General features: G+C 41.1%; 1 long non-coding RNA gene across 3 annotated transcripts in view; it reads left to right on the forward strand.

Moving 5' to 3' along the window:
- Nucleotides 1-292: 292 nt before the first annotated feature.
- Nucleotides 293-22,179, forward strand: part of LOC120433118 — a 23,150-nt gene continuing 1,263 nt past the window's right edge. Inside the window, exons 1-5 of one of the 3 annotated variants that reach the window (XR_005608330.1) lie at nucleotides 293-669; nucleotides 752-825; nucleotides 17,421-17,523; nucleotides 18,762-18,859; nucleotides 19,026-22,179. The exon at nucleotides 19,026-22,179 is cut by the window's right edge and continues 1,263 nt beyond it. This is a non-coding gene — a long non-coding RNA (uncharacterized LOC120433118). The remainder of the gene's footprint in view (nucleotides 670-751; nucleotides 826-17,420; nucleotides 17,524-18,761; nucleotides 18,860-19,025) is intronic. The other 2 variants (XR_005608329.1, XR_005608331.1) reach the window with 2 other exon arrangements.

Below are 22,179 nucleotides of genomic sequence, written 5' to 3' on the forward strand. Positions count from 1 at the left end.
GCTGGGGAAAGGCAGAGGGGTGGAAATCTGCAAAGGGAGAGAGAGGGTGGAGAGGGTGGAGGAGTGGAAGGCAGAAAGCGAGCGAGTGAGAGCATTTGCAAATCCTCGCTATTTGTTCTCCCTGTCACTGGATGCAATGGGAGGGAAAACAGAGCGTTTGCTTTGCACTCTTGCATTGGCTGCCTCTACTTTCTCCTCATTGGAATGGAGGCTTAGGCAAGATAAACAAAATCATGTCGCTGTTTCACTGATATTGATTGACAGATCTTGTATTTGTTTGATTTCACTGGGATATGGAGGCCTTTCTAATATGCAGCTGTTGCATATAAATTTGATTTCAAACAGTCTACTGTATCATTGACTTGCCAGACTCGTATTCCAAGTCATTATAAACGGAGTGACTAGAGATTGTTTCGCGCTCGTGCGCTCTCAATGACATTTTCGCTTGTCTAGATTAGGAAGACGTTTTTATTGCTCCCATAATGTAGGACATGTTGTATAAACAAATATGACACATATCAGTGGCTTTTAAGGGGGGATTTTTTAAACCGTTATCTCTGGTGGAGTGGACCAAACTCAGACGTTACCTTGGAGCAAAGCTGAGGTCTGAACCGGAGGGACTTCCCATCGGGCCGCTGACGTGTTTGAGAATCCGCAATCGCCTGACAGGTAGGGTGACGAGCGCCTCTCTGTACTGCCTCTTACATAGCGAGGGGATTAAACATGTGTGTGACTGGATGTCTGCTGTTAGGTAAAACGGAGGACAGAGGGTGGGGAACGGGGCTGAGGCGAGACCAGACGGCCTGCGGTGCTGGCGTCAGACTGGTACTGTGTTTCTAACATGCACGCACACTCCCACACACAAGGCGAAAGCTAAATACAACCCCAAGTTGTTATCGCTCCACAGTGTTGGTCAACAGCAGACAGCCATGTGTTCAGCCTCCACATATTTCACTATAAATTAAGTGTGGAACACAAATCCAGATTCGGGGAAATAGAGTAAAAGCTCGTTTGTCCAAACCACAGTTTTCAACCTGGGCAAGCTAATGACCAGCCAAAGTGCTTCTGCAGATGTGCAAAAATAATATTCTATTAACAGCATATGTTGGAAACAGCTCCAATTAGCGGTAGGGATCGCTTTATAATGGCTGTACATGTACATTTAAAGTAAGAAGTAAGGTCTGTGATATCCATGCTGGGGTTCATCTGAGGAGGTGTGCACTTATTTTGTCAAAATTGAAATTAGTGGTTAAGCTGCAGGGGGCTTCATGTGCCTGCTGCTTAGTCTCACCTACGATTTATTGCTTTTCCATGACTCACTATCTCACTTTCTTTGTGCTGTGGTTTAAAATATGTGGTAGGAGACCAACAGCTGAGGTTGGTGGAGCACTGCACACTGTAACTGCAAACAAGGTCCTTTAATCAATTTAAGCAAGTGGCTCTAACATAGCTGGTGTTAGTTTTTTAGGTAATTTTTACTATTTGGGCTTTTATTTGTGTGGTAATTGTACATCTTGCAGTAGTGCACTCTTATATAATGTGATAATTTGTATGTAAATCTTCTAAGCAAAGACCATTTCTGCACATAGCATAGCAAGCACACAGGCTAATGGTATTGTTCAGGTTTAACCTAAATGTATCAGTGGTGTGATCGTTACTTCAGGTATGTTGCGTTTCGATTTCTACCTTTAATTTTTTATGGATGAGGCGGCAAAAACAGGGTGAAGTTAAAGCCAGTAACAGCCCACCCATGACTGGGATTCCTGTAGTGATTAATGGCTCCCATTCAGCTACTGTTCAGAGTTGTTGCTCAAATGTTCATAAAGCTGTGGTCCAGTGACTGCGGCGTATGGGTCACAGGAAAGAAACAACAACCTGTGATCACTGTCTCTTCACACATACTGTAAATATATAAATAATATGTACTTTTAAATTAGCCGAAAATTTCAATATGAAGAGACAAGAATTTTTGTAATCATTTAAAAAAAAAGTAAATATTTTTTGGGCCTTTTTCAGCTTTATTTCATAGACGCAGTGAAGAGCGGAGGACATGTGGCAAAGGGCTGCGGGTTTTTGTATTGAATCATTTAACACAACCTCCTCACATCTAATATACTGTATTATAATATATATTAAATATTACATGGTTTATATTACTCCTCATTTTTTTCCCTCTATGCATCTGTCATTGATTCAAGATTCTTTATTTGTCACATGCATAGTTATACGAGTAAAACATGCAGTGAAATGAAATGTGTCCTGAAACGCTTTATGCACAGTTGAGGGCATAAAGAGGACATTATATACAGTAAGTGAGTGAATTATATACATCAAGCAAATTAAATACAAAGCAGTAAATAAGTAAACAACTAAAAAAAAGAAGAGCATAGTCTGTGTGCCGCGCTATTCAGGTGTGCAGAGTTGACCTAAAATGAATCGTCTAAAATCAAATCTGGAAGCCGGGCTTATGAAGTGCAATTCACTTACAGCTTTTACTATTGTTTAGTGAAACAGTAAAAGCAAATCTGCTTTGTTAAACGGTTAAGTTCATCTTATCTTTCGTCTGCAGGGCTCAACACAAGCTTCATTTGTTTGCTTTACATTTATAGTTTTGTTGGGTTTGTTTTCCAGTCTCAGCTCAACATGAATGGCAGTTACTCACTTTAATCATTGATCAGGTGAACTCTGTTCTCAGTGTAACAGCAACACAAAAGTCAAATCAACATGATATTTATATATATTTATAGAGCACATTTAAAAACAGTGACAATTGGCCAAAGTGCTGTACAGCTATAAAAAGAAAAAAACAACAAAATCAACAAGCTAATGAGGATTATCATCTGGTTTCCTCGTCATGTGTGTGGGCCAAAAAAGGACATGAAGTCACAGAATACGTCCATCAACAGGACAAAATACACATGCAGCACACACAGGCAAACCCCGCCCCTGAGGTCCTGTATCTGCTCTTTAAGTCTGATGTCATTAGCCGTGTTTGGACCCAAACTCTGCTTCAGGTCCCAAAGTCAAACGAACACTGCAGCATCACTGAGAGTTAAAAACTGTCTAAATTCTTTCATCTTTAATAAAATGATCAGTGTTGCTGCTTTACCAGGTGTAACAATTAAGTTTAACATCCAGGCATCCATGAAAACAGGATTTATTACATTTAATGGAGTTAGAAGTTAGCAGGAAGTTAGCTCGCTAGCTTCCACCTAAACATGATATAGCATGTTCTGACAGAGATTTCTGACACATTCAAACGTACAGCTCTGCTATCACTTCCAACATAAATGAAGACAGAAAACTAAACAGCAGTGACGTTTGTAGGGTTACTGAAGTTGGGCTAGCTGCTATATAATGATGTGCTACGTGATCACTAGCGACACAGCTATGTTAGCATAGCATAAACACAGTGAAGCTGGAGGATGAACGCTAACTTTTTCCCACTCGATAAAAGTAACGTGAGGGTTCCCGATGGTTAGGGACAAATGCAATCGCATGGCAGGATGCTGTAAACGGACCAAACTTCAGTCAGGAGAACAACTGAGATAATCCATCCACAATACCAGGTTAGTCATTAATATACTGCTGCATGGGCTGGGCTGTAGTTACATCTAAGGGTTTAAAACTGAGCTTTAAAATAAACAGTGGTGATAAAAACCGAGAGAGGCCGACAGGGATCACTGACTGTTTTTAGGGGCTTGTTCAGGATACAAAGCATTAAAACATGTTAAAAACACAACAGCCTTATTAAACACAGAAGCAGGGTTCATACGTCATCACTTAAAGACCGGATAGACCGACTTGGATTCTGTATCTGAATCTATTCAACCAAGCTTGTGTTGTGTAGACTGATATGAATCTGCTTAGTTTAAAATACAGTGATGAAAAATCTTTTTTCCCGTTTATGTATATTGAGAAGAACATGTTCTTTCACCCATAACTTGATTGTTTTTAATCACAAAACCTCATAGTGCTTGTATTCACATATGTTACATTTATAATTACCAAATATTAACAGATATGTGTTCTATAATACTTACAAGTATTTTTCCCTAAACTCTAATAGTTGTGTTGATTTCACTTTTATTTACTGTTCATATTTCATGCCTTCACAGTTCGGTCCAGGTCAGTTTTTGCCTTTCTTTACTGTTTTTTATGTTCCATTTAATCTTTATAATAATATATCTTCGCTCACATGTATGGCCAATCCAAAGTAGCACATCTTTAGACTGTAGCTGGAGTATTCCGAGGAAAAGGGGGAACATATAAAGACCCCGGCTGGGATTTGAACTGGGAATGTTCTTGCTGTGAGGTGATAGTGTTACCACCATTACTGCCATATTTCATACCTCAGTGTCTGTGTCAAGACACCTTCCCTCAAGGCACCTCTGACCTCTTTTTCTCATGCTCACTCATATGCTCTTACCCTGTTTCAGTTTTTCGGGATTCCCCTTGAATGCCCGACTCTTGGTGCCGGAACCGGAGGGAGTCAGGTGTCCACTGGATGTTTGTCACAGCTGTTCTATATAAGATGCCAGCAGACACGGCATGTACAGAACAGCTTCGTTGAACAAAACTTTCAGCACCTGTGCAACAGTATCAAATTTTAAAAAACATGTGCCTTTATGTTTGGGCCAGGATGATTTTTACTGCTGTCAAATATCCAACAAACACTGCCAGGGTGTCACTGAGGAAGCATCCAAAACTAGGCATGCATGTTTTTATGTGACACGACCACAAATCTGTATGAAAACATAAAACTGTATGAAAGATGGAGACATACTTTGATTATTATTAGACTGCTTATGCATCTTTATTGCTATCTTACAATCTGTTTAAAGTTAAGTAAACCGTACAGTCTGTGTCAAGTAATATAACATAACCCTGTAGCTTAATAACATTAATATGAGAAACATTCACAAAACAGTCAGTAGAGAGAAAAACAGCAGCCTAATGAAAGAACCATTCAAAACAATGTGAGCTCTGTGTTGGAGGACAGTTTGGACTTCATTTCATTCCAATGTTTCAGAGACTTACATTAAATTAAATATATCTGAAATCAGAGCCTCCGAGGTTCAAGTGACAGAAGTTTAATCTTTTAATTTTTGAGCTGGATGTTGGATCTGACTTTTAAATACATGTCTGCTGTCAAGAACACATTGAAGCTGGTGACATTTAAAGTTATAGCTATAAAAAAGGCAGACTCACAGGTCCAGGGTGGGTTTTTACAGTTGCATTTAGTTCTCCAATTACGAGCTGCTAGTTAGAGATGGAGCTTAAGCAATAAGCTTATAAGGAGATAAAATTCATGTTGAGCGTTATGGAGTTTAGATTATTGTTCCTTCTTGTATATTTTAGACCTTATCATGCTGAAAGGTTACGTAGTGGAAATGCTGAAATGTGCCAGCAGGAGATTCTTGACCAGAGTCGTTTTTACACATGCGTTGGGTTTGGGTCGGGGATATTTTCCATAGTTTATGTATTTTACATGAAACAAACAGCAGTTTGTTTCTATGATGTCTTTAAGATATACACAGGTTGAGGATTGCTGGTGACTTAAAAAAGGCACAAATGGTTTTCTCATAAAGAAAAGTGCTGCACAGAAGTCACACTGTTGAAATCCGGAGAAAACAGGTTCTCTCTCTTGTGCGTCTGAGTCACGGCATTGTCCTGGCTGAGCAGCCGCTATGACAGTTTGTGTGGGTGTTGACATTAGGAAATGAAACTCCGTGACTCGACATAAAATATTCAACACAAATAGCGGGTGGGGGGGCGATGAGATAACTCGAACCGAGGAAAATCTGATGAACATTTGAGTCATGGCGAGTCCTCGTGTGGGAGGAGGTGCTGATTATGGCTGCTGAATGAGAGGATGGCGTGAAAGCCCTATTTATCTATTCGGATCTGCTTTTTCTCTGTTATTCGTCTCAAGGATCCGTCTTTACTAACAGGACCGATGCTAAGTGAATGTGAATTAGCTGCTGTTTCTGAAGCCAGTAATCATAATACACTCGGAGGCACTTTGATCGCAGGCTTTGTTCTTTCTAATAATTAGTCGATCAGTAACTGAACCGTCTGTGTGTATCGGCATGCTTTGTATACAAAGTCAGCACATGTAGCTCAGGCTGAGGAGGGAGCCGTTTACCTAAATGGGAATATTTACTTAATGAAATGGGATTAAGCTGGCCTGGATTCTGAAGCCAGTATTGGCGCCTGTCCAGCGGTGACGTACAGCATAGAGGACTTTTGACTTATTATTAGTCTTGGACTTGAATTAAAGGTAGCCCACTAAGGGATACAGGCTTAGGGGTCTCACTCAGAGGTTAAGGCAATTAATTAACAAAAAGTCCAGCTAGTCCACACTGCACAACACCACACGTTGCTTCTTCTCCGAGTCTAATAGAGAGCGACTGGCGAACATCTATCTGAATTTGTGAGGTCACGGCGTGAAAGAGGTGAGGTTAAATGTACATCTTTTCACCACTTGGCAGCGAGCAGCGGGAAACTTTGCACGCAGCTGCATCCTCTTTGTCTTTTTACATGAGCGTTTCCAACAGCGGTGACCCTACAGGCTGACCCAATTATCCGTTCATTCTCTCGACCCTTTTAATTATTTTCACGGTCATAACTGGCTCGATCAGATCCTGCAAAGTATTGAACAAAAGACCAAATGATACCATGGAAACACACTCAGACAGAAAGATGGTCTTTCTGGCTGGTTGAATACTGTGTGTATAAATCAGGGATACTCTGCTTGTTTTGCCTGGAGGCTGCAGAGAAGTATTTAATAAACGAACAGTGTTATTATCAATGTTATTATAGATAAGATAAGGCATATATACAATCTTTCTTTGATGACTGTGTTAACGATAGTATGCGTGATAGATCATCCGTCAGGACTCAAACGCATGACATCATCATGTATTTGACTACATAAAGTTTTATATGATACTTTCTATTAAAAGTCTTCTGTTAAATAAATCAAATTCTTTAGTAACTTTGACTTTATTGAGACAAAGTCACCACAGCAGCTCGTTGGTGTTTGCACCGACTTATTAAAACTCTCATGAATCTGCACTAACACGTTATCTTCATGTGACCTGCTTCCTGCCGGAAACCTGATTTGTTCAGTGTGTGAAAACATGCTGTCTTCTTGTCACCACTTAAAAATGAGTCTTTATCTCTCCAGCGTGCTATTAAAACTGCTGTTAGGTCACATCTGTGCATCATGTTCACATCGCTGCCAATGTTATACGGAAATCAAGTCTCTTTATTTTTACTCATTTCTGCGAGGAGCTGTTATCTCTCTCGAGGCTGATTTCTTTAATTGCCATCTCTCTCTTTGTGTGTCTTAAGTGCAGCAGTATTTGAACAATAGCTTAAAGTGATCTCGTGCACGCTTTCAAAGTCACTATTTCTCAGTTTACATTTTAAAAATACCTCAATGATCATTACATCACTACCAGAATGACAATGAATATAAATCTGCATGATTTTTTAATTTCCTTATGTATAAAAAAGCTTAAATATTTGTTACAGTTATTTTCTAAACCTTTACAAATATTTTACCAACTTTTTGGTTCATAGATAATGAATTTAGTTTCCTACACTTTCTTTATCAGATCAGGAATAAGTTCAGTTCAATATAGCCCAAATCTCAACAACAGGTATTTAAAGACCCTATAGTAATACAGGGGAAACTCCCATAACTAAGCACTTGGCTACAGTGTGAAGGAAAAACGTCCTTTCAACAGGAACTAACCTGCAGCAGAACCAGGCACAGGGACGGGCGGCCAAAGACGCTGTAGAGAGCCAGAGATTAACAATAGCTAATAATTAAATGCAGCGTGGTGTATAATGACATAGAGAGTGAGAAGAGGTGAGAGAAGGAGTCGCCAGTAGCAGAGGCCTGTTGTAATGTAATTATAGGGGAGGATCCAGTGTCACCAGAAAAAAGTTGAGGGGTGTCCGAGTCCTGAATCCAAACAGGAAATAAATCTGGTTTTAATGCATTGTTTAAAAAACCAAAGATTGTTCATTTAATACAAAAGAAAGTATCGTATTTCATAAATACAATCAAAGATAAGACTTTATAGATTTTTCCATACGTTTCATTGACGTGCTTCTGTACGCTTCTTTGTTCCGATGCCCCACGAGTGGAACAAATCAGGTTTCCAGTACAGATCGCTCGAGCACAGAGAACAGGACAGAGGCGGCACGACCACGAACGACAACAGAATGATTCCTTTTAGAAAATTAAAAGACAGATTTTTTTTCTGACCTGCCTCTGTGCTGTTTCTCTCCAGCTCTCTGCTCTGGTCTTGTGTGCACTGTAGCAATGGCACTGCTCCAATCTGCTACCAGAATGCTGCCTGGACAGCTATCATTACCCAGCATGCTGTTCGGTGGTGTACATTTATTAGTGTAGAAATAGTTTCTGTTTCATAAATAACTGTGTGGCGTGATGTTTGCCTGGTAAACAGAGTTAGTTGAGGATGATTAGTGACTTGGTTAGTGAGCTTCTCTCTGTATTAGACTGATTGCAACCTTATGGCGAGCTGGCTGTGGTCTGTGAGATGTCATATGGATGCCATGGATCAAAATCATATGAACTGTGACCACAGGTGTGCACACAGGAAAACTTGCAATGACAGCCAAGGACTTGAGACTGGCAAAAACCTCTAACTATTCAACCAAAGCCTAGAATATGCACCAGTGGCCAGCTCTCAGCTCCTGAGCCTCTGCGAGTGAATGCAAACCTGCAGACGCCAAATACCTGTACAGCCAGTTATTATTCTCGCTGCCATTAGCTTGAGCTCACACATTATTCATGTCTTTTTCTTGTGAAAACAGGTTAAATTATGCTGTGAAAACAAAAAGCCTGATTTGGAGATAATTTGCTGAAAATGACTCTCGTTTTCCATGAAGAGCCGTGACGACAACCCTTAACCCTCGAGTTAATGACGAAGTCCACAGTCTGCGGGCGATCGCTGACGTGGACCTGTGTGAGAACATGCAGCCGGGCCGGTTTTCCCGAAATGAAGAGAACTGGTTTTGACTGTTCGCTCCATCAGAAAGGCCCAGTGTAATATCTGTCCATGTTTCCTTGACTGAAGTACAGTCAGCTGATAAATGCTCTTTGATCTTGACGTTTTAAGCTTAAATCAGTTACTGCAGATGACAAGAGGCCATCTGTGCATGCTGGCATGCAGCGTGCCAACTATACCACAGGCATAAACAGGACAGATACCACATTTCTAAAGCACTTAATTTCTCTTTTATTTGTCATTATTCTCATTAATGAGGCTGTGAAAAATAAGGAGTCAGATAAAAGTAGCGGCGGCTGCCTGCAGTGCGCCTTGCACCACAGGAGAGCAGCCAGGAGCGCGTGGTTGGTTATCGCAGTCATAATAGCGGTTGGCTTCTTATAGAAAGAGAGGCCGCTTCACTAATCCACGCTCCTGTGTAAAAATAAGCACACCTTTCTTTTCTTGAGTGCCATGGATCATACATTAGTGAACAAGGTCTTTTTATTTTCTGTTTCTCCGAGGTGAGAATGAAACCTAAGCTTAGCGAGAGCGGCGTGCACATCGTTCTCTATTAAGGCAAATTAGCGGTGAGCCGCCTTCACGCATGAATCATGCATACGATAATAACCCTATGCACGATCCAAGACGATAAAGACGATGAAAAATAAAATGCAATTTTAAAAAACAGCATCTTTTGGAGACTGGTGCCCACAGTTGAGCTCGGGTCTTCTTAAGTAGAGCCGAGCTCCCACTGGCAGCCATGTAGTGGCACCCTACTGGCATTCTCCTGATCTCAGATAAACAAAGGAAACAACCTTTTGTTTTTCTCCTGATAACTAAATATTTAACTCAGGCAATTACAGAATTCACTTTTCCAATGAATCCGTGTAGACTCGTGTTCTTTTTTTCCAAACGCATCAAATGCACCGCCTCAAAAATTCACTTGGCACTGAGTATAGCCATGTCCTGTGACTCTCCCCCTCACTGATCGTCCATACAGCTCACTAACCAAACCAGGCTCCTTCCTATTACACCGGCTGACTGACCGTGCAAATGAGTGCGTAAAATATTATTGTGATTGTTGAAATATTATAATTGTTTAACAACTAATTATTTAAGTTAATGACATAAGCGCCTTGAGGCGACTTCTGTTGTGATTTGGCGCTATATAAATAAAATTGAATTGAACTGAATTGACATAACAGATCACTTAGTGATTAGAATCAGAGCCAGTTTGGTCAGAGTTTATCACACGATCCGGTACATGAACAGATCTTTGCAGTCTCAGCGACATAAAGCTGCTGAGCTTCTTCAGGCCCTGTTTACATTCTGTTTTTTTAATGTACATCAAGTATTATAAGTCATATGTTTACACGCTGACGGCTGTTTGTGAGGAATTGGTGCATGCAGTGGTGACGGCAGTCTGTTGCAACCCAAGGTGATAATTCACAGAAACAAATGCAATAAGAATTCATTGATACATTTATGCATTTCATTTGTGTTAGAAATACATAAATGTATCAATTTAATAACTGAATGTTTTGCTTTTTGACTGAACTTGAAATGACAAAACAGGAACACAGCGTGTTTTGTAACAGGGTATCTTTACACTCCAATGCACGTACAGTGTCATCAATTACAAGTGGAATCCTGAACTTACTGTTAGCACTCTGCATTTGGAGGAGATGCTTTTCCAAAAACTTAAAATGATTTGCTCGCCTGCCTTGGCTGGTGTCAAAGCAGCGCCTCGGGGTGCAGGTAGAACACGCACACAAGTCAACACAAACTCACAGCCTGAAAAACAAAATACATTCAAGTATGTCGCTGAAAAGTGAAGCCAATGCAGAAATGTCTTAAACCTGCATTCCCTCTGTCGGTCGGCTTTTTAGAGTCATTAAGAAGTCTGACTGTGTAGAGGTGTGTGGAAAATATCCCCTTAATCTATAGCCTTCATGGCCTCTAGTTTTATTATATTTATAATTATATTATATTTATATTTATTATTAAAGAAATATATTCGGTTCCTCATTAAGACAAGGTGTGCTTTAGCGCTTGGCTGAAGATGAACTTGCCTGAAGTCACTCAGTGCTTGTCCTCCAATCTGCTGTTATAATACAGGTCAAATCAGCTATTTTTTTTATATTGTGCCAAATCACAACAACACTTTATGATGTAAGGTACAGACCCAATAATAATACAAACAAAACAGGGATCACTAACAATGATATGACCCCTTATGAATCAAACTCCATTTTAACAGGAAGAAACCTCCAGGAGAGCCAGGCTCAGGGAGGGGCCTGATCAACAATCTGGTGCATATCCTATGGGACACCTCGGGACGAGACAAATCATCGGTATGTTACGCGTTGGGAATCAGAACGGTCTCGATCTGATATGACTGATTGGAGTGAGGGGAGGAAGACCACAAAATGACACACTGCGATTCTTGTATTATTACTTTTGTAATTCTCGCAGGTGTTAAATAGAGGTGGGCAGATTGTGTTTTGCTGTGTAGTGGTCATTAAAATGTGTTTAGAACTAATGATGGTTCATATCATAAACCATGAAACACTGCTCTGCCCTACAAAAGTTCCCTTTATAGGATAAAAGTATCAGTATCTGCAATACTGGCCCTGTATTAATAGCAAGTACTGCCTCGCATTACTGCTGAGGGCTCAGGAAACATGGTAAGAAGCAACAAGGTACGATATCTGATAACTGGGATTGCTGCAGAATGAAGATGTTGACGTGAAAGAACCATGACACTGGGGAAAAACGGGTCAACCTGTTCTTAGTACAAGGAAAATACAGAAGAAACTTTTCTTATTTTATCCACAAAGGGCCGTGCAAACATTAGGTTGTCAGTGCCTTTAAAAAGTTGAATGATTTTTTCTATTCAAATGGACGTTTTCTGGCATTACTGTGCCAGCTATTGTTTACAAGGTCAAGAGTAAGCTCTGCGGATTAGCCGAAATACATTCAGACCGTGCGTTTAATCTTCCACATGAAGAGTTGCAAAAGCACCTTGTGACACGCAGTCTTTGATTAATGCAATGCTTTTATACGCATAGTGATAACAGTCAAAAGCAGATAAGGCAAAACTGCAGAAAAAAGCTCCATGCGAGTGTTCGAGCTCTCTGAAACAGACTGTTGTGTCAGCTGTTGGTAATAAGATGAGCTGCATTAGAGCTCCTTACCTGCGCTGACATCGTCTTGAAATGCTAAACTGCTTCAAATGTAGATGCTGAAAACAAATCTTATTTATAGAACCAGTCGTTTCAAATGCAGCCAGACTGGCTCACAAACACAGTCAGGGTCTCATTTATTTTCCTCTTACATTTGGTGAGGTTGTGTTTTTCCTAAATAACGTTGGATTTATTTTTATTCCTGCAGCTTTTCCTTCGTTCTCTTTTATTCCTTCGCGGGCTGAGCTCAGAGAGAGTCTGATGAATGGACCTGTTGTTTCTCGATCTCCCCGTCACATCTCTTTTAAGTGTATCATCTGGTTTTGTGCTGTTGTATAGTGTGAAAATAAAGCTGACTACAGCGTCTACTTTTCATTGTTGATGGTACTCATTATCACGCGCATTACAGTCTGATGCAGGAGCCACTCGATACCCGGAGCTTAACGTAGGCCGGGTCCAGCTTCTGCTCAGGTAGGATGTAGTTTGGGTTCAAATGAACCCGAGTTTAGTGGCATCATCTTTCACTTAAAAATTGCTTAAACATAGTTAACTGTTATTAACTATGGTGGCTGCTCTTTCCTACCTTGTTGATGAGCCAAACAACTGTGTGTTCTCTCCATGTTAAGATTTTGGACTGAGTCGAGTTATTCTTATGCTTTTTGTGGAGGTTGGATCTCGCTGTGCTCTGTTTCTCCGTCCAACAGTCTTTTTTTTCTCCTCAGTGTAAGTTATGGAAATTTTTCCCTAACCGTGGTGTCCCAGTCCAACATTTTGTACCCGAGAAGACCTCTCATGCAGCAACACTGCGGGCCAGGTTGGCTGGACTGATATTTTCACATATTGTGGAAACTCAATAATGGCTGTAGTGTTGTTGGAGTTTACTGGTGGGAAAATGTTTCGGGCTTTTTCAAGAACCTTTCTTCGCACACTAAGTTTCCTCTCGCTTATCCTTCAGTGGCCTCGTTTTACATGCAGCAAACAGTTTTTTCAGCAAATCTGATGCAGTGTTTGTGCCGAGTTGGGCATGGATTAACTCGGGAGGAAAAAACATCCAAAAGTACTTTCAAACAATTAAAAACTACTTCCATGCGTCATTTAATCTCCGGTTAGATACACTCGGAACTTCTTTATGAGGATTGACATTTCCCTCGGTTGGGTCTTGAAACTAAACGATACAATATCTTTTTAAATGTTTGGCTTTCTTCCAGCTTATACGCACAAATATTTACAGTGTTCTGTGCTCGATGAGGACATTTTATGAATACTGTATAATAGTGTAGTTTTGGAAACAGGCACATTTTCTGGTATTTATGTGATGCACCAAAACATGCACGAGTTACAGTGATGAGATGAGCGTAAAGTGCAGAACTTTAGCTTTAATTTGAAAGGTTGAACACAAATGCATTCGATTTTTACATACAGTGCTGTGCAAAATTTTAAGGCAGGTGAGGAAAAAGTTTTTGAGGGAACTCGGCTGGTAGGTCGCTCCAAACATCTCGGAGAACTAAGCACGGATCTTGTGTGGATGTAGGCCTCCTCACATCCTTCTGTCTCTTCATGTAATCCCAGACACACTCCATGATGTTGAGCTCAGGGCTCTGTGGGGGCCGTACCATCACTTCTAGTACTTCTTTACGATGAAGATAGTTCTTAATGACTCTGGCTGTGTTTGGGCTCGTTGAACACATTTGGGGCCGATAAACAATCATTTATATGTCTGAAAGCTTTCTTTGTTTACAGCATTTTTTCACACCGGCCTGAAACTTTTGCACAGCACTGTGTACAAGTTCCCCTATTCAGTCACGTCTTTGGTACTCTTAGTAGATCAGCTGTACTACAATCACCAGGAGTTAATATTCAGAATCTTTTGCAAGCAACGACGACTAAATCTGGAACCTGTGGAGATCCCAAAAACTGTGATCAGTTACACACCAGCTACTCATCTGTAGCTGTTGGTGTTTCATTTGTGGATCTTTCTTCCTTCAGGTAGTAAAATGCAGCAGAATGTCAGGATCAGTTAATGGACTCGACCACTGCTGAACATTTCACATCTTATCTTCAAAAATACCTGATCTGTGTTCAGCATCCATGTGCATCTCCGCACACGGATGCTGAACACACATTCACACTCCGACGCGTTCATCAGAGTGTGAATGTTTATTAGTTTAGAGTTTAGAAGTGCTTGTATGAGCGGGTGAATGTTGTGTACAGCACTTTGAGTACTCCGGGAGAATAGAAAAGCCTCATGTAAGAATCAGTCCATTTACTGTCTGTCCAGTGAACTTTGACTTTGGCTGATCACAAACAAAGTCTGTGAACACATCATCTGTATTTTCCTTTCACAGTGGTGCTTAATGGCAAGCTTGGCCAACATGTTCTGCATCCAGCTGGATGCTGTGAGGCAGGTTTTCTTTACCATGGAAAGGATCCTGTGATCAGCCATCCGTGTTGCTCTCAGTGGATTTCTGTGAATGTGTCGAGCTAGTTTTTCTGCCATCTCTGTAATGGATTTTTCTTTTAACCCAGGAATGACACATTTCACTTGCACCGTGAGATCCTTTGGCTGCACGGTGTGAGTGCACGGCAAGAGCTTCCAAGTGTAAATGTCACATTTGGAACAACTCCAGGCCTTTTACCTCCTTAATTTATGAAGAAATAATGAAGACGAAAGCCCGCACCTGCCCACAAAACAACTTTTAAGTGAATTGTCCACTTTGTCTTGAGTCCCTGAAAATAGAGGACTGTGTAAAATAATCGTTAATGCAGCGTTGTTCAAATGAAAGCTGAGAGTCTGTGTTTTAAGCCCATTTTCTTCCTGTAACTGTAACTTAAACATGTTGTGGTACACAGCTAAAATAAGTCACATCACAGTGTCCAAAAATATATGGATCTAACTTTATGTTTTCAGCCCAAATATCCTTCCCGGTCCTCTAAAAATTCATTTTGGGCATTAATAATTATGATAAGGTCTTTGCCAAATAGGCTGAGAGTTTTAAAGGATTAGGTTGGTCTGCTAGATATTTCTCTATTGGCTCGTCCTGGACTTTATTAAAAGCTCATTTTATGTGGCAGCAGTTTCACTATTCTTTCAATTCACAGGCTTGGAAAAAAAACCTGACTATAAAAACCGTTTTTTGCGTTCTCACAGCCATCTTCAAAAGTTTCGAGTTTGTCACCTTTGAATATTTTTTTTAGCAGAATTATCACCCCTGCTGAGTGATTAGTCCCATGACTGAACACTGCTGAGTGGCCCCACTGAGATTTCTAGCGATTTGTGTCACTGTCGCAGGAATGTTTCTTGAGGGGAACAAAATTATGCATCAGCGTATCTGCTAAATAAGAAAAGTCTCTTTGTTGTGTCTCAGTCCTTTTAAATTCAGAGAAACTTTGAAAAATCAAAGTTTAAATCTGTCATCACCTAAAAAGAAAAAAACCCCGAAACTGTACTTCAAACTGAGACTATTATTAGCAGCAGTCAACAATGAGTTGGAAGCAGCAGCGAGGCTGAAATGGCGAAACAGTGCTGTGAACTTATTCTGCTTCAGCCCAGCAAGAAACCTGAAGGGAGGGTCACTTATGAAAATTCTCACAATGAATTTTTAAGAGTAATTTTGGGGGGATTTTTTTTTAATACTCCAAAGATCCTTTCAACTCCATCCTAATGGGGAAAAAGCTGAAATTTCAAAGTGGGAATTTTTTTTAATCCCCAGCGAACTGAACCTTTAAAGTTTGCCTTTTAAGATGGTTACAGAGGTTCAGCCAGAGGAGGAACATCTAACATGTTGCTTTTTCTAATAAAGTATTTATTTATTTCTAGTTTTCCTCATATGCCCAACAAGAAGACTATAGCTGCCTGGCACAGTCAGGAATATTTCTTGCTGCTGAACGTTCCACAGGACTCCATTAGGCAGTTTTCACTGCTACTGATTTCAGACATGTGAATAAATCACCCACAGTAGGTCCACATTTTTCACCACCACCACTACTTCTTCCTTTCTCCCTCTTTATTTGTCCGTTTTTTCCAATCTCTTATCCTCCACTCTGTCTTTCTTTTCACTGCATTTCTCTCATTTTGCCCTTCCAGCCATGTCTTCTCACCCACGCATCCACAAACACTACTGACTGCTTGTGAATGCATGCTGTTTCTTAAAGCAGCAGCAGAGCGTAGAATACTGTAATGCATTCACTGCTGTGCTGCGCTGAGGTGGAGCTCTACATTAGGTCGGGTTGTTTTGTGGTTTGTGCATTTTTGGTAAACAAACTGAGATTTGTTAGGAAGCTTTTATCACTCCTGCCTCTGTTGCACCGTTTCACGCTCTGCACAGAGGCTCTGGACATTTAGCAGTGGCGATTCTAGAGTTTGTTGGGGCCCTGGGCAGAAATTCACATGGGTCCCCTTTAATCAGAGTACATCAACATTTAGGAAAAAATAATAAAAAATAACTCAATAATAATATCAGTTTTTGTTGACTGACCTGAAATGACAAAACTGGAAGATGAAACAAAGTATCTTTACACTGCAAAGCACACAGAGTGTGGGGCACCTTATCCTTCTCATTGGCTGCTCATGCCAAAGATGTTAAATTGTTTTGAAGAAAGATATTAGAAACATACTGTAAGTGATGCATAAATTACTTAATAAAATGATATTTCTGTGACCATGAGAGGTCAAACACACTGCACGGCTCAGTGCAGTCCTTGCCATGTTTTGCTTTCTGTCACGTCCACATCTTTCACGTTGTTGCCTCCTCACGCCTGTTGTGTTTTATTAAACTTGTGTTGTGTTTTGTGTGCTTTTGCAGCATTTTTTTGTTTGCTGGTGTTTTCTCAAGTTGCAGTGCATTTGACTTCTCAGGGCCACCATAGAATATAGCATATTATACATATAACAGTGTAAGTGTGTTCCTGCGTTGTGTCTAACAATGAAAGGTAAAAAGAAAGACCTCCAAGTAAACAAGGTGCCCGCTCCAGCTCCTGTAACCAAATATAAACAGTTGGGACGAGAGTTAGCTCAACCCACTACAACTTCAAGCTAGCAAGACTTGTGCTAGCATTAGCAGTGCCTATACACATACACATGCACCACATATGTACAGCAGGCGTAATGATGACAATAACGAACTAAAACACACAATCAGAAACATCAGGGTGGGTAAAAACATAATTAGTGTTGGAAAAGAAATGACACCGACCTCTCCCACAGGACAGGCCAAAGGGGTACCCCAAATGTATAGGGTTGCACCAAAGAAGAAGAAAAGGATGAGGAGGGGCTCTAACTGATGATGAAGATAACTACAGGCTTACAGGTAAACCAGGAACAGTTTGGGGTTTAGAACACATTTTGTTTAATTATAACAGTATGTAATGTATGACCTGGTTACATAAGTACAATAAGACTGCTTCTATCAAATAAGAGTCTTTCTTAAATACAATGTAATAATTCTAATATAGAGGATTAAACTTTTAGAGCATTCACTGACTATTTGTTAGAGAATGAAAACAGTCTCATAAACCAATTAGTCTCCTCTGAAGACACGGAAAATGCAATAAAATCCACCCACCACACTGCACATACAGTCACACACAGTCATTTACACCAATATACATTATACTTAGTGTATGGATCCAAATGTCTTTATATCTAAATTTCATAACTTAGCATTTACAGCTTGACAGTTAGCGCTGTCAGACGCAGCTTCATCAGATAATGTAAACAACAGAAAGAATGCGACGTTGGGAGTTACGCAACACATTTAATCGTCATCTGTTCAGCTCAGCACTTTCTTCCTTTCTTCACTCCCAGGGTAACTCCTCTTCACTTTCACTGATTATCATCAGTCTTTAGGTTTGTTTAAACAGAGTCGTCACTAACAGTGGGAGTGAGTGGGGTCAAGTGGGGGCCCCCCGGGGAGCTCGGTTCTCTCCTACTGTCATTGCAAACTTTGCCACTGCTGTAGTTTAAAGTTGGTGAGTACTCGGGATGGGAGGGGTCCGCTGCCTCGGGGCCCCAAGCAGCTGCCTGCCTCGCCTGGTGACAAATGGCAGCTCTGTAAATTAGCTGTAGGTAATAAATGTAGTGGTGCTGTATGTGTTTAAGCTGGATGCTTTTGGCTGTACAAATGAGTAATAAACAGGATGGTAAGAGGAGTATTTCTACATTTTTCTGATTCTTTCTGTATTTCTGATACAAATGCTGTACTTTCTCCACACTTCCAGACTGGAGGGTATAAAACACAATGCTGCCTTAAATGCAATGTTAATGTCGTTATAAATATTATACAATAATCATGAATGTCATAACAATGCTGGCCCCCATGCCACTGCAAAATAAATGTACCGCTGCTTAAGTAACTGAGGATTTACTGAAGCAACCGTCTTCTCCTTCTCTTGAATTTGTGCTGTGCTGATTATCTTAATGATACTCTTACCAAATTTGACCGAAGAACTTTAATTTGTAAAGGAGTGTTTTAACATTTTAGCACCGCTTCTTCTTGAGAAGTGGACAGACTGAATACTTCTCCCATCACTGTTTTACATGGTACAGACTGAAAAGAAAACCTGAATGAATGAGTGGAGCATAAAGACGTGACGACGTGAAGCTCCAGAAATATGAAGCCTGGTGTTGGACTGTGCGCGGTGCAGGTGAGCAGCATGATATACACATACTTATCTATTTTCTCCAAACAAAACAATGAATTCTGTGGAGCAACAGCATGAAGACATGACATTAACTATTTGTGATACATGTATGCACTCATGCTGATAGTGTCCAGACAACACTGAGTGTCAGTGAATCCCCTGTTTATAGAGATAAAGGAGCACGTAGGCCATGACTGGATGGGAAAACAAGTGATGTTAATGGAGAGAGAAGGAGGAATCCTGCAAGACATGCAAAGGAAATAAACACCACTTTAACGGGGTATTCCACCCTTTGCCTTTTACAAGACCTGCGCTCCAGAGGGGCGTTCGTCCATCATCTGCAGATCCGCAACTGCCAATAAATCCCAGACAAGCCCTTCCTGCTGTCTGACACACAGTCAGTGCAGAAAGAGAGATGTTTTACAGTAAAACCACAAGCGTGTAAAAGATCCCCCTGACTCCCCTGGGGTGCAGGGCTGAAACAATGCTCCCTCTTTCCTCTACGGGATTGGAAACACAGATCTTTGCAGTGTGGCTGCTGCTGAAGCACATGTGGAGGGTAGCTTTCAGGGGCGATAACCTCTAACAGCTCTCAGGGGGCCAGCTTAGGGCCAGATGCGATGAGCTTCAGCCCAGGAGATGCTGCTGCTATAATATAATACATGAAAATAAAAGCTGATGGAGACGATTGTTCGTGTCATCCATGTTGTTCAGGAAATCAGCTGAGAATTATATTTTTAGTCCAGATGGTCTGGCATGAAAGCAAAGGCCAGATTCACAGCTCGTCATCTTGCGAAATTAATTACAACAACCTCACTCTGTACTGCAAGTTCAAAGTAATAGGAATCAGATATTGTGGTTCACCGAGGTCAGAGTTCGAGAAAGCTGACCTCTACAAGCCTTTAATGTACTCCACAGGAAGCTGTACAAGCCCAGCTGGACTTGGCAAGCTTATCCACATGGCCACAGGTCACCGATGGATACAAGGTTTGCAGACACACTCACAGCAGAGGACCAAACATATAAAAGGGAGATGGAGAAGCTGGGGTGCTGTTGGTTTTGGAGACTCGAAAGAGAGAAGATAAGAGTCGGAAAGGAAAGAGTAGTCTTTATTCCCCGCTCTGCTCCCCTTGATAGAGCCAGAAATAAAGATTCGCCAAACAGGCAGGGGATGGGACAGCCAAAGCCACGGCGAGTTCAAAGAAGAGTACAAAGAGGAACCGATGGCAGAGAATGTGCTAACATTGACTCATCTCAGCTGAGAGATGGCCCCGTCTCAGCAAGAGAAAAGAAGGACTGAGGCGGGAGGGGGAGGTCAGGGTAAAGGGAGTGTGTGCTGACTAAGGCTTTTGAAAGGTCATGTTATGAACTCATTGTTAACCCCTACATCCTGTAGAGAGGAGGACCGGGGGCCTGGGAATCGTGTTGCAACCCAAAGAGCCGCTCTAATCCACCCATAATTCAGCAGAAGACAGCTAAGTGTCATCGCTATCACATAACTTCTACGGTGAACACTCCTCCGTACTTTTTCCCAAGAAGGTCACTTTTCCTCCCTTGCTGATTGCATTATACTTTTTAATAGACAATCTCCTTCTTCATCTTTCTTCTCTTCTCTGATTTCCGAGCACAGCTGGCTTTTACACAGCAGCACCGTCCCCGCGGAGGAGTGTTCGGATGTTGGGAATCCGGGACGATGTTGACTGGGTTAGAAGGACACGGGAGCAGGCCTAAGGCAGCTTGAGCGGTGGCTGTTAGGATTATTATCCGTTGAACTGCTAACAAGCATATCTGAGGACCCGAGGAGCTCAATACAGATGATATTAATAACTGTGCGGCTCCATCCAAGACGTCTATTCCTCTGTCTCCTTATTAGTATTGGCTCTCATTTCTGCATCAAGACTAAATCAATAGCCCATCCACAGCACGGCATGAATTTGCAGAACAAATCAAATAAGATATTCTAAGCAAGTAAAATAGTTTGAGAGGATTCAGCAGGTAAGTGCAGGATGCTCAGAAGTCCTTTTCATGTTAAGAGGCGGACACAGTCGCAATATCTGTCTGAAGCAGATGGTAGAGTAGACATCTGCTACCATCGAGCTGAAGAGAGTGCCTGATATTTCCAACATCAAAAACACCTCTTCAGTGCATTTATATTCTGCCCGCTATGGGTCACATCTTTTGGAAGGCATACACGGCATTTTCATTTGGAGGTGAGTACCAGCCTCAGTTCCAGAAGGAAAAAAAAAAGCTTTTGTGCACAGTTGTAAAACAAGTCTGAAAAAGTCACATGTTGTGTTCTTTTGTTTGGTAGAAGATTACAGCCCCTATCAAAAATGACATGTTCTGACTACACTGTGCTTGGTGGGGTGTGGGTGTGATACACAGGGATCACCAAATGTTCTGTTTCAGCAATAATTTAGGATCTGCCACCTGATTGGTTAACACAGTTTGCTTCCTTTGCCCTGTCCTGTCACAGAGCACATTTCTAGTAAATGGACATTTATATTTTACTTTAGTAAAAGTACACTGAATGAGCTGAGGCTTTCTAAACATCAAACCAGCAAATCTCACATTGTGCTACGTAAGCAGCCTGCCGCAGTTGCTGCTCATCTTCAAGCCACTTTGCAACCCAGCTCCACTCCAGCTCCTCCTTTCTTGCTGTATCCCGCGGCCAACAGTACACTGGAAGGATTTTTCTGTTACATCAAGCCGGCAAACAGGGATTTGTGAGTGTGAGGCCAGTGCTGCTGTGAACCATTCCTTCACATTTACCCGAAGTCTTTGCTTAGAATATCTGGATTTACCACTGAGCTTAACTTCTGGTCTTTTTCTTAAGTGTCAGTATTGTCGTCAGTGGCCCACACAATCCAAACCATTTACTAAAGTGAGCTAATTGCAAAAGTCAGCATTGCTGAAATGATGGAAGGCTGGGTACCACCATGCTCCGTGTTAGCACTGTGTCGAAGATGCAGACTGTCACACAGGGAGAGATTCCCAAATCTGTTCATGGTTGGGTGATGTGGAGTTTACCAAGTGGTTGAAACATCTTGTCTTCAATAATTGTTTTAAACAATGCAAGCTAACCTTTGTAGCCTTTTGTAGTTTGTAGAGCCTTAGAAAAGACAATTAAAACATCTTTTTTTTTGTTTTTGTACAGAAACGTCAGCTTTATGAGTTAATATAACAAAATGGTTTGCACTGATAGAAGGAGGTTAAGTTTTATTAGCTTGGCTTATCTCCTGAGGGACAGATCAGCCAGTTAGCCAGTTAGCCATGGGCTTAGCCTTGGATTTGATTGGCGAGTTCCCTCATGTCTTAGAACA

The sequence above is a fragment of the Oreochromis aureus genome, linkage group 15 (assembly GCF_013358895.1).
Source record: "Oreochromis aureus strain Israel breed Guangdong linkage group 15, ZZ_aureus, whole genome shotgun sequence".
Taxonomy (NCBI): Eukaryota; Metazoa; Chordata; class Actinopteri; order Cichliformes; family Cichlidae; genus Oreochromis; species Oreochromis aureus.